Below are 14,929 nucleotides of genomic sequence, written 5' to 3'. Positions count from 1 at the left end.
TCCAATATAGCCAGACGAAGCAAGGAAGAACATTGAAACTGGCTTCAGTGGCATTTCAGTTACACCAAAGCAGGAAGAACCTGTGGACTCTCATATCTCCGATACGAAGGCAGTATCATATTTCTCCCTAAACAAATGGAACTTTGTTTTAGAAACCTCTTAAATTTGTAGAATTAAGATAAATGGTTGTAATGTAACAGGAAATCTTTTCCTGACAAATTATGTTCTTTGAAAGTCAGGGTCCAGCCATATATTTAGATTTACTTAAAGCTTACAGTACAAGGCAATCTCGGGAAATACTCAGAGAAGTTCCTGGAATTTGGCTTGAGTCCATGCACAAGACAATGTCAGAGAATGTTTAGGACTGTACTCTGTTGCAGTTTTCCTTCTGGAAATACCTGAATTCTGACACCACGGAGCTACTGGAAAACAGTATGGTAAATCAAGTTTTTAGGCAAGTTTCTGCCAGAAATAAGACCTTATTTTTAAGTATGAGAACACACTCTGTGTACATTTGTGCTCTGCAGAGTAGCAGAAGCACAGTCTGTGATTTGTACACACCAGGTCGTACGTATATGTGTGAAGGCAGACTGCGTAATACACAAAAGTAAATATACAGACTCATATTAAAAGAATCTATATATGCATATCAGCTCACCTTTAACTATACTTTAATTGTGCTTAGAAAAGCTGTGGATAACATTAAATCACTCAAGATTAAACTGTTTTTAAGGTCTTTATATCAATACTTTTAAAATATGAAACCAGGCAGATAAAGTCTTGTTGTAATAAACATCTAAAATGAGGAAGTTGTAAGAAAGGGCATGTTTTCCACAGATAAAACAGCCAGCACTATTTTGGTGCCTGGTAATCATCCATTTCCATATTTTACACACAGTTACCAGATAAACTTTTGACACATTAAAAAGAATCACTCTCCAAAAAGTAACTTCACAGTTATAAATTAAGATATAAAGGCACATGTGTGTGTAGCTCGGTGACCCCACATCATACCAAGTAAAAGAAAAGCTCGGTCGAATATGAGCCTTTTTCATTTCATGTATTTTACAGAAAAACACAATTGGGTTAGGAACCATTTTACTAATGAGGTTCAAAGGAAGAGACAAAAGCAGAGAGAAAGATGAAAAACATCACTTAGCAAGTATCATATTTGCCTCTTCCTCTGCCAACAGTTTGCGAATCATGATTCAAGTTTATAGACAATTATGGCTAAAGCCCAAGCTGTTGTCAGATGATCAGACAGCACGGACAGCAGGAAGGCTGTTTGTGGATAGCTATACCTTTAAGAGACACTCAGAAAATTAACTACAGCCTTTACCACCAGATGACTAGATGCATATCCAGCTGCCTCCAGTCATGCCTTGACCTGTTCACCATAAGACCAAAGCAACAAGCTCTATGTCAGGCTACATGTTAGAGTCAATCAGACCTTGGCCGGCCAGGAACCTCTCTGCCTTGAGTCAGGGTACAATTTCTCATGTTCCTGGTGGCTACACTTTGAGTCATGTCCAGAGATCAAAAGATTCATAGGCAGCGTTATAATTTGGTCTGACCACGAGGCACAGCTGTTCAAAGGATAACCTGAAATTAGCTGCAAAGTACATCAGCGCACTCATGCACCGTATACAGTGCAGAAACCCTTCTCTTTAGACCTACAGTGAGATGCATTTCTCCCAAGCAGGGTTGGTGGCTCTGTACGCAGAAGAACCAATCAAGGTTTGCAGCAGATCCCAGTGGATCCCTGCTGCTAATCTCAGCAAGGATGGCAAGAACAGAGTGCAAGAATGACTCAGACTGCCTGTGCCTTTTCTGCTCTTCCAGCCAAGATGATCCAAGTGTGAAAGACAGATGCCCAGCATCAGTCTTTCCTTTATGAAGGTATGTGGGATGTGTACCTCATTAGACAAAGTGGCTGGAAAACCAATACATCAGCCACAGAGTTCAGAAATCTGCAGCTCACTTGCTAGTAAACCACCTGACACCAACCAACAGGCAAGACTTTCATCTGAACACTCGAAGTTGCAGACAAATCTATCCTTTCCTCTTTCACACAACAAAGACTGCCTCCATCTCCCATCTCGCCTGTGGGCAGCAGTGGATTCACCAAAATCCGCTGCAAATGGCGAAGAGCCATACAGCCCCTAAAGAAACCTCTTGCCACTGGTTCCCCCCACTGCAGAAATGCAGATGAGCAGTATTAAAGCGATTGACAGAAGGCACTTGTTTGGTAGTCTTACAGCTAAGCTCACTGCAAACACCAATGGATGTATACTGTAAGCCTGATGCTCCTGTTAAGGGGGAACTAAAACCGAGAACTGTGCCTGCTCTGTCTGGTAGCAACTGTGCCTAGTCAGTGCTGGTAGCAACATGGACTCGCAAGAGTTTTGAGTATACAAATGATACAAAATAATAGGGATATATTATGTTTGGCAATCTGAAACTGAGCTTTATCTCACTCCTTCATCCCTTTGGTATTACCTTATTCCCAGGAGAGGATTTGAGCTTATAAGTAATTTTCTTCCCAAAGTGGATTGACAGGTGTCCTGGGTGTTGGTTTTTTTTGTTACTGTGGGATGTGGGGTTTTTTTTGTTTGGGATTTTTTGTTGTTTTGTTTTGTTTTGTTTGGGGTTTTTTGTTTTTGTTTTAAAATGTCAGTATTAGCACTTTAATCCTGCCATACAATGTAAGAACTATGAATATATAAGTAGTAGTTAGATATTTCAGAAAGCTTTGTGGTCTGCAAACAAACATTTACCTTTGAGAATACAATAACTAAATTAATAAATGGATCTCTACCTCATAAGTTTGAATGAGTACTTAAAAGACAACCATGCTTAGAAGAGGTTCTTGTACTTCTTTCCTAATTAATCAAGAGAGAGAACAGAGGAAATGAAAAGTTGAGCTTCATTTGAGGCAAAAAGTTCTGACATCTAAGTGAAAAAGATTTGCCATTTCAGATTACAAATTCTATAACCCATGTCTTTATTTCGTAGCATGACATTATATGTGAAAACATAGCAAGCAACAATCCAGAACCAAAGCCCACAGAGTACAAGGCCAGGATTCGTTCCATCAAGTTTATGTAAATCACATCACCTAACTTAGGAGCATCACACTACACCCCATTGAACTCCCTTGGCAGAACCACAAGAACACCAGGCATGTCCAGATGTATGAGTTACCTATGTCCGAACCACCTTCTGGAGGTGTTTATCTCTTTTACTAGACCACAGAGCAGGACTAGTACAATGAAGCTCCTAATTCTGGTAGTTTGATTAGGTATCAAAAGAGCGGGATGAATGAAGGTCTAAAAAATCTCAAAGCCAAAGCCCTTCACCAAAGTCAGTCTCTGCTGGATGCAGAGGTGCACCATGGCTTGCCACAAACAGTAAGAAGGTTTCTTTGATTTCTTTGAGAAGCATGAGGGACAGGACAACTATTATGAACAAGGACAGAGGACAATGTCAGTGAGCTACATAGTGTGTCACAATGTGGAGTGAATTTTCATGCTCTATCTACAGACCATTTACCAGAGAACAAGTCCTCAAACAATTCTAAAGCACGTTTGAAGCAGAAGTGTTACTTCAGTCAACAAGGTGGCAGGGGAGAAAGAAAAACTAAAAAAAAAAAAAAAAAAAAAAAAAGAAAAATTTCCCATTTTCAACAGAAGCTGGGGCTGGTGTGAAGGTTACTAGGACTCCATGAGTCACGGTAGGCGGAAGATGATCATAACAACCTGATCAGATAGATTTGCCAGGCAGGGCAAGAGAGACTTGTAACGAGAGCTGTAATAAAGACTCTCTGGATAACGCCAGAGTTTACCACATGCCTCACTGAACATGGCCTAAAAAAATGAAGGACACATTTCTGATTTCACCTGGGCTCAGGAAAGGGTCTGATACAGGTAGAAAAGATTGCATCTCCTGCTGGGAGAGCATGTTCCATCAGCTTTGTATGTTACAGACTCAGAGAAGCAGAGAGACATACTAATTTTGCAGCAATCCCTCATTAATAAATATTCCTGTGGGGTTTTTTTGTGGATTTGGGGTTTTTTGGGGTTTTGTTCTGTCCTTGGAAATACTACCCCTCTAAAGAGAGATATACTGCAAGGCCGAGCCAGGAACAAAGCTGAAGAAAGAGGTATACACATCTCATCATACAGCACAGACTGAAGGAGCTGATAGGAGCATCAGTACTTTGTTCAAGGTCATATAAGAAACCTGTAGTAGGGCTGGGAACAGAGGACAGACTTCTGGGGATAGCCTTGTGTAAAAGACTGCTTACTAATGATGTGCTTCCTGAGGCGTATATCACTTTTTTTTTTTTTAATACTGTAAGTAACATTGAAGCAAGCATGGTACAATAAACTTATATCACTCTTTTTTTCTTGTTTTTTTTGTTGTTTTTTTTTTTTTTTAAATTCTTATAGGAGCCTCACACTCCCACTTCACCCTCTGAAACAAGTTCTGGTTCATACCTCAGCTTTGATAAGGAATAAATGATGCAGCCTTCCTACATGCTCAGCTCTAGACATTAAGTCCTTGGGCAGTGTAAATCACATAGACCTCATGACCTCTCAGACAGTGAGGATCTGAACCTGGGACATTCCACATTCACTCCAGGGTTACTGCACATAATGTTTTCACCCAAAGAAATGTCCCACACTGATCAGGCCTGAAAACAGGCACAAAGGAGAACACGAAATCCTTCAGAACTTCTGCATGCAGATGCCTAAATGAAGCTATTTCCCAGCACCCTCAAGAAAGTTCTGAGTTCTAGAGTAAAAAGAAAGTAAAAAAACCCAAGCCAACCTTATTTCTCACAGTGAGACCATGTCTGCACTTAGAGAGATAAGAGTTTCCCATGAACAAGCACTTGTGTTTTCTAACACACATTATGTTCTAGAACAGACTTTTCCAGGATTTCTTTCTACTTTATACTCTTCAGGAGATCATCTGATCTATTCCTGAGCTCCAAGATGTGATTGGTTTACCCCCACCCCTTCCAAAGGGGAAAAAAAATACAAAACCAAAAACAAAACCACCCTACCACTTCTTAAAGCTAAACGTGCAAGCTGTTTGTACTGGTCACACACACATCATCTCAGCTCTACCCTGTCCTTGCTTCTTCCTTCCTGCTGCTCACACACATGCCATATTCAGCACCGTCTGCCTCCAGCCTACCCGTTCGCAAACACTCAGGTGTTTGTCTGTGAATGAGTAGCAGTCACGTTTAGTTCAAGTTTCCGGTACTGAGTCAGGAAACAGGAACAATAGCACTTATAACACAGTCCGTGTCCGTATGCAGCTGGAAGTGAGAGATGCACTAACTTTGACTGAGCCAGCAAGAGGACCAAGAACAGTGATGATCCCACAAGCCTAGGCTTCTGTGCTTGCTTGCAAAGCCAGCCTGGGACCACAGGCACACTACCATGTAGCTAACGCACACTGACGTACTTGTCACTGCAGCTTCTCTCTGCAGTTAGGTTTTCAAACTAGTTCGTGTATGCCAGTGCATCTTGCAAGCTTGCCTCTGACTGCAATGCTGATGTGATCTTGGGTGAGCTAGTGCTGGGAGCAGTTGCACAGCCTCTCCCCTTTCACATGTCACAGAGTAGCTGCTAAAGCAGATGGTGTTAAGGGGTGGAAGGAGCAGGGCATCTTTGTAACTTCCCCGCCTACACTAACACCAGTCTGGTGACTTGCTGGCTTCCAGAGTTTGTGCACATCAACACAGTGAAAACCACCCGTCCAAGCTATCTGTTGAGAAATTACACACAGAACCACCCCCAAAATAAACCTGAAATTGGCAGAAATCAAAAGCAGATCTTTCATGATTCATGAAGAGAAAACAGGATTAAGAATATCATTGAATGTTACGCACATAAATCGCATGACTAGCTCTGGAAGTTGGCAATGTGAGACAGCAAGAAAGCTTGGGGGTTCATCAGTTAGCATAAAGGTTTGTTCCATGTTCTTGCTGAACTCTCAAATGGGCTTTCTTTTGCTGTGGTCCTGCATAGAATCCAGTAACATGCTGCACTAAAGACTTTGGTCCCTCTTTGTTGAGTCTGCTGAAGCAAAGCATTTCTTTAAGGAGTTCTTACCATCATATTTTTAATAGACTCTCTTTCTCCTCACAGAAAGAAAACTAAAGAACAAGGAAAACTTTGTGTAACATGAATTCAGTGATACTTCTCATGACCTATGTTTGCCATTTGTAGAAGTAGGTTTCACTGAAAATTCATATTATTGTTGACATGATTTTCAGATAAACCCCACTTTCTGAGAATCTCTCTTTCAACTGAACACACACTAAGGCAAGTCCTAGAAAAGCATTTTAGTTACAGCTCACACTGTGCGCTCAATTCATACGGTGGAAGTAATCCATCTCAAACAGAAGTATTAGTGTTTGAAAAATCCACATTCAGCCAAGCCACGTGCCCAACTCAGCATGGTAAACCAGGGACTTCAGCACCTCCTTTCACCTTCAGATATTGACCCAGGCTTGCCAAAACCTAAGCAACCAGCATTTCTTCAAGCTAAGGGCTTTAAGCAGGTGCTAGATATTCTACTATCAGGTCAGACTTTCTGCCAGAAACACCACTGTCAGGCTGCTTCCAGCTAGTTCATTTAGAACATGAACCTTGCCGCTGTTACCAAGGCAAAAGCTTGAGTCCTGTTTGTGTCAGAAGGAAGGTCAAGTCACCAGTGCCTGGTCCCTTCTGGAAAACATTCATGTTGAGAGCGCTCTCTGAGCACGTTTGCCCCCGGAGTTTCATAGAGAAACAGGACTCAGCAGCTTTGGCAGCATCTTCATGCCTGCCTTACCCTGAAACCTGTGATGTACAGCTGCAGAGGAGTGGGTAGAGAGCTACAGAGAACAATAGCACTGTACTGAGCTGTGAATCTGCACAAAAGTTCCCATTGCTTCATTCAGCATTTACTTTTCCGTGGTCTCCTCCAAATATCTGGGAAACCCCCTTGAGGGTGCGGTTGGTTCTGAAAACTCAGGACGTTTGCTTTTCCCAGGACACAAGTAGCATGGGAGGTTAGACAGTTCTCTCTACTGCCTGTAGGACCACCTGCAGATCTCAGTTCATGTCTTCATTCAGAAGATTAATTCTCTGCTTTGTCTAAGAGAAAGGACTCCATTAGGAAGTTGGGGGAGAGAAGGAATAGGAAAAGTTTGGGGGAATTCCCTGTCAAGGACCTCCCTTTTCATTGTAAATAGCGAGGATACAGGTTTGTGGACCCTATGTACAGAGCTACTAATTGGACCTTAGGATAGTGGAAACGTTAATTCCCCCTCCTAAAGGCGTTGACCCCAATTTAGAAAACAAGACCTGTTACATCGTCATTTGGCCCTCATGCTTAAGAGAAAGCACAAGATTTTCAAACTGATTTCACATCCAGAAGAAAAAGGAACCAAAAACCTTCTCTCTACCTTGTCAGCTCCGGTTCCTGGCCAGCCTACACTCAGAAAACCAGACTTTCAGTTTGCAAAGTTGCACCAGGGGGCTCGAAGAGAGAACTTTTACCAAGGTCCTTGCCTATTTGACAACTGATCAGAAAGAATGGAAAAAAATAATCTAGACTAAAATGCAGAATTAAAAGCTTAGTAAAGTGGAAGCATTACTGCCCACTCTAGAGAAGAGTGCACAGCAGAAAGCTCTGCACTGGAAGGGAAATTATGAATGTTGGCTGTGGTTAGCAGGAACAGAAGACAAAATGCCAATTTCTGGTCACTGCCATGGGAGCAACAACCACCTGAGTCTGTTCTAAAACCAAATAAAACTCTAGGAGTGATTGCTGGAATTCTTTCTGCACCCTTATGCTGAATTGTCTGCAGGAACTGATCATGGGTTCTCTGCAACCAATAGCTCAAGCCTCTGCCACAGGCAGACTGCCTCTGCAGGGTTTCTTTAGCTTCTTCTGAAACACAGTGCTTCTGGTCACTGTGAGAAATGGATCGTGGAGGGAGTTTGTCTAAAGTCTACTCTTGTTTCACTAGTATTTTATTTCCCCACTAGCAATGAGATTAAATTAATTAGTTTAAATGTGTCATACGTAGAAATGGAGAAATTCTGAAGATGGAAATACTCATAGGGGTGAGGAGGCACATTTATCTGGCAGCTGAGAGAGATGAAAGTTATTAATGATTCACCCCAGGAATTTGGATGTCAGTGTCCAGGATGTTATTATGTGCATCACTATCTGGACAAATCACAATGGAAGCCTCAAAGAGCAATGTGATAATGATGATGTCCCAAAGACTCACTCATTCTCACTCACATACGCTCCTTTATACTACACTTTATACTACACTTGCTGTTCTCCACATATATACCCTTTCATTTTTGGTGTTACTGTGACAGTACAAAACTGTATTTTGACCAAAAAAGCAAACTATTGGCATTAAAAAAAGGCCACATCAGCAAGCGCTAGTGACAAATTTCTCTGCCCTTGTATACTTAGCAAGACAAGGGCTTCATGTCATGAAGCAAAACTGCATTTTTGTGTTTAAAAAAGTAACTACTTTGAGAAGAATGTTGCAGCTCCCTTCCAGGATTTAGTAAGATGCGATCCGCAGTTCCTGCAAGTCAGTGGAAAGATTTCAGCAGCCACATTCAGAAAGATACTCAAACATATGCTAGCCTTTGGAGGCAGAGGTGTATATCAACATTTGAATGACTCACTTGTCTAAGATAAACAGTTCCCTTACGCTCAAAGCAACTCTTTCCTGAATGCAAAATCTTAGAGTCCAGTACTGCACCAATGACTCCAGCAAGAGCCAAGTCAATCACTTACTGGCAGTTCTCATTGTCCTGAAACGCTGTCATCAATAGCATCCAAAGGGGCAATGAAGCACAAGCAAAAGCTGTAATTTAGGTAAAAACAAAAGAAATCCACTTTTGCAGTTAGCATTTACAGATTTGTATTACTTGGGTGAAACTGCCACCTGGTGGTCACCTTTCTGCCAAGCTAAATGGGGTTTAGGGCTCAGCGGTTGTGTCACCAGACTGACAAAGCAAAGAGGAGAAGATTTATAAATGCACAGATACCAAATCTTGCAGCTCAGCCTTGGACAATCTGCTCCCTAACGCTCACTAAAGTCAGGAATTATATAACGGCCCAAAAGAAAGGGATCACATTACCTAAAAGCCTGCTCCAACCCAAGTTCCTGTGGTCTTCTGACACGACTTTGGTAATAGAAAGAACATTCCAAAGATAATTAAAAATCGTTGTCCAGAAACAGAGCAGAGGAACCAAAGTTAACAGCAATGACATGTGCTCCAGGCTATGCATTGCTGTGCAGGAAAGGATAATGAAAAATAACATGGCTGAGGCAACTCTTAGCACTATATACCTCACACCGGTCTTCAAAACAGAAAGGTTTGGATTAACAAAAAGTTGAAAAAGGAAATGTGCTCAAAACAGTTCTCAGACAGAAACACAATGCTTACAGCTCTATGTGCATAAAGGCATAGCTTTCCTCAGGCAAAAGCCTTCACTAGAGCATTCTTCATAGCACAGAAAACCCATCAAGAGGACTCCTGGCCCTGCAAGTCTCTTTTACATGCTCAGTCGCATTCATTAATATTTGTATTGTGAATGTTGAGTCCATGCAACAGGCCAGTCCTTGGCCATGTCTCTTGGCCCATCAGATGATCACACCTAGTTGCTTATTAAAAAGAAAAGCTCCCTGGAAGACATAAGGATGGCATTCACAAGCATGCACACACAAGCACTAAGTCAATACCAAGGTCTTGAGATTATGCTTCTTCTCTTAAGTGAACCTTCAACTCTGTGTACAGTCACCTGTCAAACCCAGAGAGCTGCCCTGCCTTAGGTTACATGTGCATTATGCAACACAACTGATGAACCTCCCACCAGGTTCCAGTCATGTCACAAACATATCTTATTTAATAAATCTACAGCAGAACAGAATTATAGAGGGAATAAACTTCTTTTTTGATTCCTTGTGACCACAGCATCCAATAGAATATCTAAACGCAGAGCTTTCTGATACATATGATACATGCCACTCCACATGGGCAAGCAAGTACTGAGGCATACCCCTGGAAAGAATAGAACCAAATAGAGTTTATGGGGTGAATAAGGGATAGTTTTCTCTTCCCTGGGGCTGATGTGCTCTGAATTTTTTTCCGTTTACTCTAAACCCATGGCTTCTGTGAGGAGTTGTCGTTAACCACCACCAACTGATTGTGCCTGGAATAACAACAGTACTTCTTGCTGTCCTACATAGGGAAGGATTTCAACTCTGGAGAAAAAGCCACTCCAGGTGTACAACTCGGCAAGCCACACACCTCAGAAGCGACTGGAAGCTCACAACACCTGCAGTGATCCAATAGCCAATGAAACTATCAGGAAGAGCCAACAGTTGGGAGAACAACTACTACCCTGTACAGGGTGTGGAAAGAAACGAGCTTCTCGCAAGTAAAGGAGCTGGAAATGCAGTGGAGATAGAGAATGCTCAGCAAGGAAGCCAATTTTTCCTCTACAAGTGAGAATTTTGGCATAATTTCAGAACCCCTCGGCACAGGGGATTTTCTGTTAGTCTCATGGCTGCTGCCAACACTTCTGTGAGGGAAACAATAAGGCCTGCTGCTGTGGTTTACATGGTAAAGTCAGGGAACAAGCTCAAAAAGTAATTCAGAGACAGCCTCTTCTGTTTCCCTCAGTCCTCTACTGTACCTTCATTAAAAATTTGAAATCATCATTTTGAAGAGGAAGCTGTGCAGCAACAGGCTCAGCTAAATCTGGGTATAAGAGCAGCACCATTCTTGGGCAAACATGTTTGATGTTCTGCTCTGATTTTTGTTAAGGACAGTCAGCTAAACTGCTTTATCTCTAGACAGTTTTATGGCACATTGCTATAAACCAGAAACAGTTTGCAGACATGAATTTTCTGGTATCCATCTCTGTCTGTAAACCTTTTATTTAACCCTGATAAAAAAACTGAGATTTAAAATATAGCAGATGTTTAGAAGTTTCATCAGCATAAGTCATGTAAGTAACATCAGCAGCAGTCAAAGAGTGCATCTGAGAAGAATGCTCAAACCAGACCTTCTCATTTAAAGTACAGCATTGACTGCTGTCTAACATTTTTGAGTAATCCCTCTCTCACCTGTTGCAGTGCAGAAAGATAAGGGTGTTTTCCTTCACTCCAGATGCACAGAAAGCATTTGATTAACATTGACAGTTCCCTGGAAATTTAGGGGCTTTCCTTTTGATGGACTCAGTTGTGAAAACTCCCTGCTCTTTTCTTTCAATAACTGGAACTCTCACTGGGTGATCCTTTGTTGTATTAAATACAGGTACAGAAACCAGCTATTATTGTACTAGGTGAGTCTGGTGCAAGTACCAATGAAGGCACTTAATTTTCCATTTATACTCTCCTTTATTTCTCTTTTGTTTACATGTCAATAGTTTCGCATAGTCTGCAGTTTTATTTATTTTCCACACAATTTAACCTCTTAAAGTACTTTGAGTCAGGGAAAGACCGGTGTTGAAAGTGTACCACGTGAGAAACTCAGGCCTCAGGAATCCTCACGTGTAATACGAGGCTCGGTTATCAGAATTCATTCAACTCGTATTGTCTTCTGTAATGCTAGTCCTATAACCAGTTACTGTATGACTCAGCATCTCTTCAGTAAGACACTACAGTTACTACAATTTTGTCTGTCTTTTACAGTTTGCTTCTACAGAGGAATGTTCAATGTGTTTTTAGGAGCTCCATCTTAAGCCTGATAAAATCTGATAAACTTCAATGATTACACTCTTAGTGCAAGATACAGAAACCTCAAGTGTTATGACTATCACAATTACAAACTCATTTGCACTCAAGTTGGATTTTTTGTTGAGAATAATATTTTATCAAAATTAGGAGGCAAATACAGACAGGAACGAATGTTTCCAAGTGTGATTCCTGTAGAACAGTAAAACGCACAACTAGTTTTGAAAATATTAGCCAATGTCTCTTTGGAAAAACCTGCTTATAATTAAGATTCCGGGAGCTGCATTTCCCCTCTCATAGCTGCCGTACACTTCCTAGTTATCTGTTTGGCCTAAGTGATTCAGCGACGTGTTGCTGTGTATCCCCACCTAGCAAAGGGCCATGCAAAGACTGTTTATGATTAATGAATGGAGATGCATTCAGGCTGGGTTCAGAGGAACAGCTTTTCTTCCAGCCAACATAAACCCAAAATGGAATACATTTCCAGAAGTTCTGCAGAAAGAATTTGGGGATTTCCCCTTACACAATCAGTCTGTGAAATGCTGAATAAGTAAAAAAATAAAACAAGACTGTAACCAACCTGGTTTAAATTATTTTGGTTTTTCCCCCTCTAGAAAACATCACTTATAGTGGAGAAACACCAATTGCAGGATTTCCCTACTTCTGCCTTTCCATGCTCTGTAATGTGTCAGACTTACCAGGGATATCAGCATGGCAAGAACACGAGGAGAAACGACAATGTACATGGTCAAAAGTGGAAATAACTTCTGTATGCATTAAAATTCAGGCTTTTTTTCCTTGCAGCTTCACGCACATAGGTTACTGAAAAGTTCCAAGATCCAATTAAACCACCAGATATCAACTGACATACAGATTCTCTCTCATTAATCCCCTTTGGATTAAGGTATGATCTGTCCAGTTTTGCACCAGCACTAGTTGTAACTGCAATTGTAACCATTTGGGAGACCTCAACTCAAATATTAAGTCAGTTGTGGGTTTCTTATTTTCAAATTAGACAAGGCCAAGTGATTTCCAAAGAAATTATTTTAGGTTGCTTTTATGTTTACAGAAGGACAGAACTTTCATATTGGACAGAGCCCCACATGGTTTGAATTACACATTAAACAATGTTAAAATCATTTATTCCTTTACAATTTCAGGTAGCAAGGGCAAAAAGCCCAAGTCTGTTGGAGTTCAACTGCATCACACAGAAGTGTGCCAAATGCAGGCACGCTATGGCCAGGTGAATAAATTCATAGCTTTCAGGAAGAAGTTGCCAATGCTGACCTGAAAACTATGGGAAACATTTGGCTATAGATCACCTATTTTCTATGCCTGTCTTCCTCTCCACTGTTGGTGAAAACCATGATCTCAGCACTGCTGCACACCTACAGCGCCGAGGGGACGGACTACAGCAGCCTTTCCGTTCGCATCCTGCATGCACACACACTCCCCCAGCTGCCCCTTGCAAAGGAACAGGTAGGAAGGCAAACACTTGGCTCTCCAGCCAACGTATTTTGCACCTTTATCACAGTCAATCCTGTGCCATAGAAAAGAGAAAATTCACTGGAGCTTGACAAACAGAAAAAGAAACTTTGTGTATTTTTACCAAGAATTAATTTCTCTACAGCCAGCAGTAGAAACCAACCTTTCGAAGGCACAAGGTCAGAGTGCAGAGCACAAATATCTGCATTATGCTGGTGGTGCTTAGGGCTCTCCAGAATTTGCATAAAGTTTTCCGTTCTATCTGATAACACCACAGAAAAGCAAAACAAATCAGATCATATTATTCCAATTATAAGTTGCAACAGTGACGTAAACTTGGACTTTCCCAGCTAAACATCTTGAAATTGCGAAAATATTATGACTCAATTATTCTAATTTGTTTCTACTTTGTAACATATAAATGAAACATTTGAAACAAATTAACAAATACACAAGTGAACTGAACTGAGATGCTAAATATTTTCATACAAGGAAAAGCATTGTTTTCAGTTTCCTTTCCAAGTTTTGTCAACACTCATTTTAGTCAAAACTAAATGTATTTTCTTAACAGCCATAACAAAAGGAACATTTCAGCCCTTTAACTGAGGCATAAAGACCCAAAGCACAACAGTAAATCCTGCTCTGTCATTATATCACTGAATACTCAGAAACTGAATGAGCTTTTTGATTGGCTGTATTAAAAACAAACAAACAAACAGCCAACAAAACTCAAAAAAAAACCCCAAATACAACACATCCAACCAAAACTTAAATTCATGGATACAGAGTATCAAGTTCAGGATTCAGGTAGGAAGGTCTCCCAGGAGGGCTGTGTTCTATTCCTACCCTTAGCGAACGATGCTTTTCGATAATTGTTAGACATGTGCATTTTCTCAAATTTCCATCATCTAGTTTAACACCTCTCAGAAAAGTCTCAGTACTTACGAGGCAAGCATTCCAGTTTTTGTGAAAATCAGTTCCTTTTAAGGTATTAGCAAATATGTACCCTTGATATTATTTACCCATATAACAATAATATACAATAAAATACCTAAATTTTCTAAAACTAGCTTACTAACCTAAACTGCTCTTCTAACATATATGAACCTTTTCCACAGAGATTTCAGTCATCACAGTAGTGTTTTGTTGCAATACAGCACTTCTTATTCATGTTGACAACAAATTATATCTTCTTATTCTTCATAGGCTTGAAAGTCACTACTGCTGCTTTCCTCCCTAAATGACTATAGGAACTGAAAGACTAAAAGGTGAAGGTACTAATTACTTTATTGTATTACCATTAAACCTGCACTTCATTTCAAGTGTGCAATATGTTAGTTGGGATGAAAGCCTACACTGGTGCAGAGTGTTAAGTGTATGCTTCAGTGGTGACTGGTTGTGGTTTAAGTCGTTTGAATGCAGTCACACAGGGATTTTAGCCGTGTGCAATCACAACCATTTCATAAACATACTTGCAGAAAGCTCCTTCTCCTTAAACAATCCCAGTAGCAGATTAGACTGTACCTCTGATAACTTTTAAGTCCTGCTTTCCATAAGCTTATACTGGTCTCCATCCTCTGTAACCAACAGAAATTTCTGGTTTACATCCTGTCCTTACTGCTTGGGAGAAGACTTAAAAGAAGAACTTTGCAGGAAAATAAG

This window comes from Cariama cristata, unplaced genomic scaffold (assembly GCF_000690535.1).
Source record: "Cariama cristata isolate BGI_N322 unplaced genomic scaffold, ASM69053v1 scaffold4239, whole genome shotgun sequence".
NCBI lineage: Eukaryota > Metazoa > Chordata > Aves > Cariamiformes > Cariamidae > Cariama > Cariama cristata.
Note: the sequence above shows the minus strand (reverse complement) of the source record.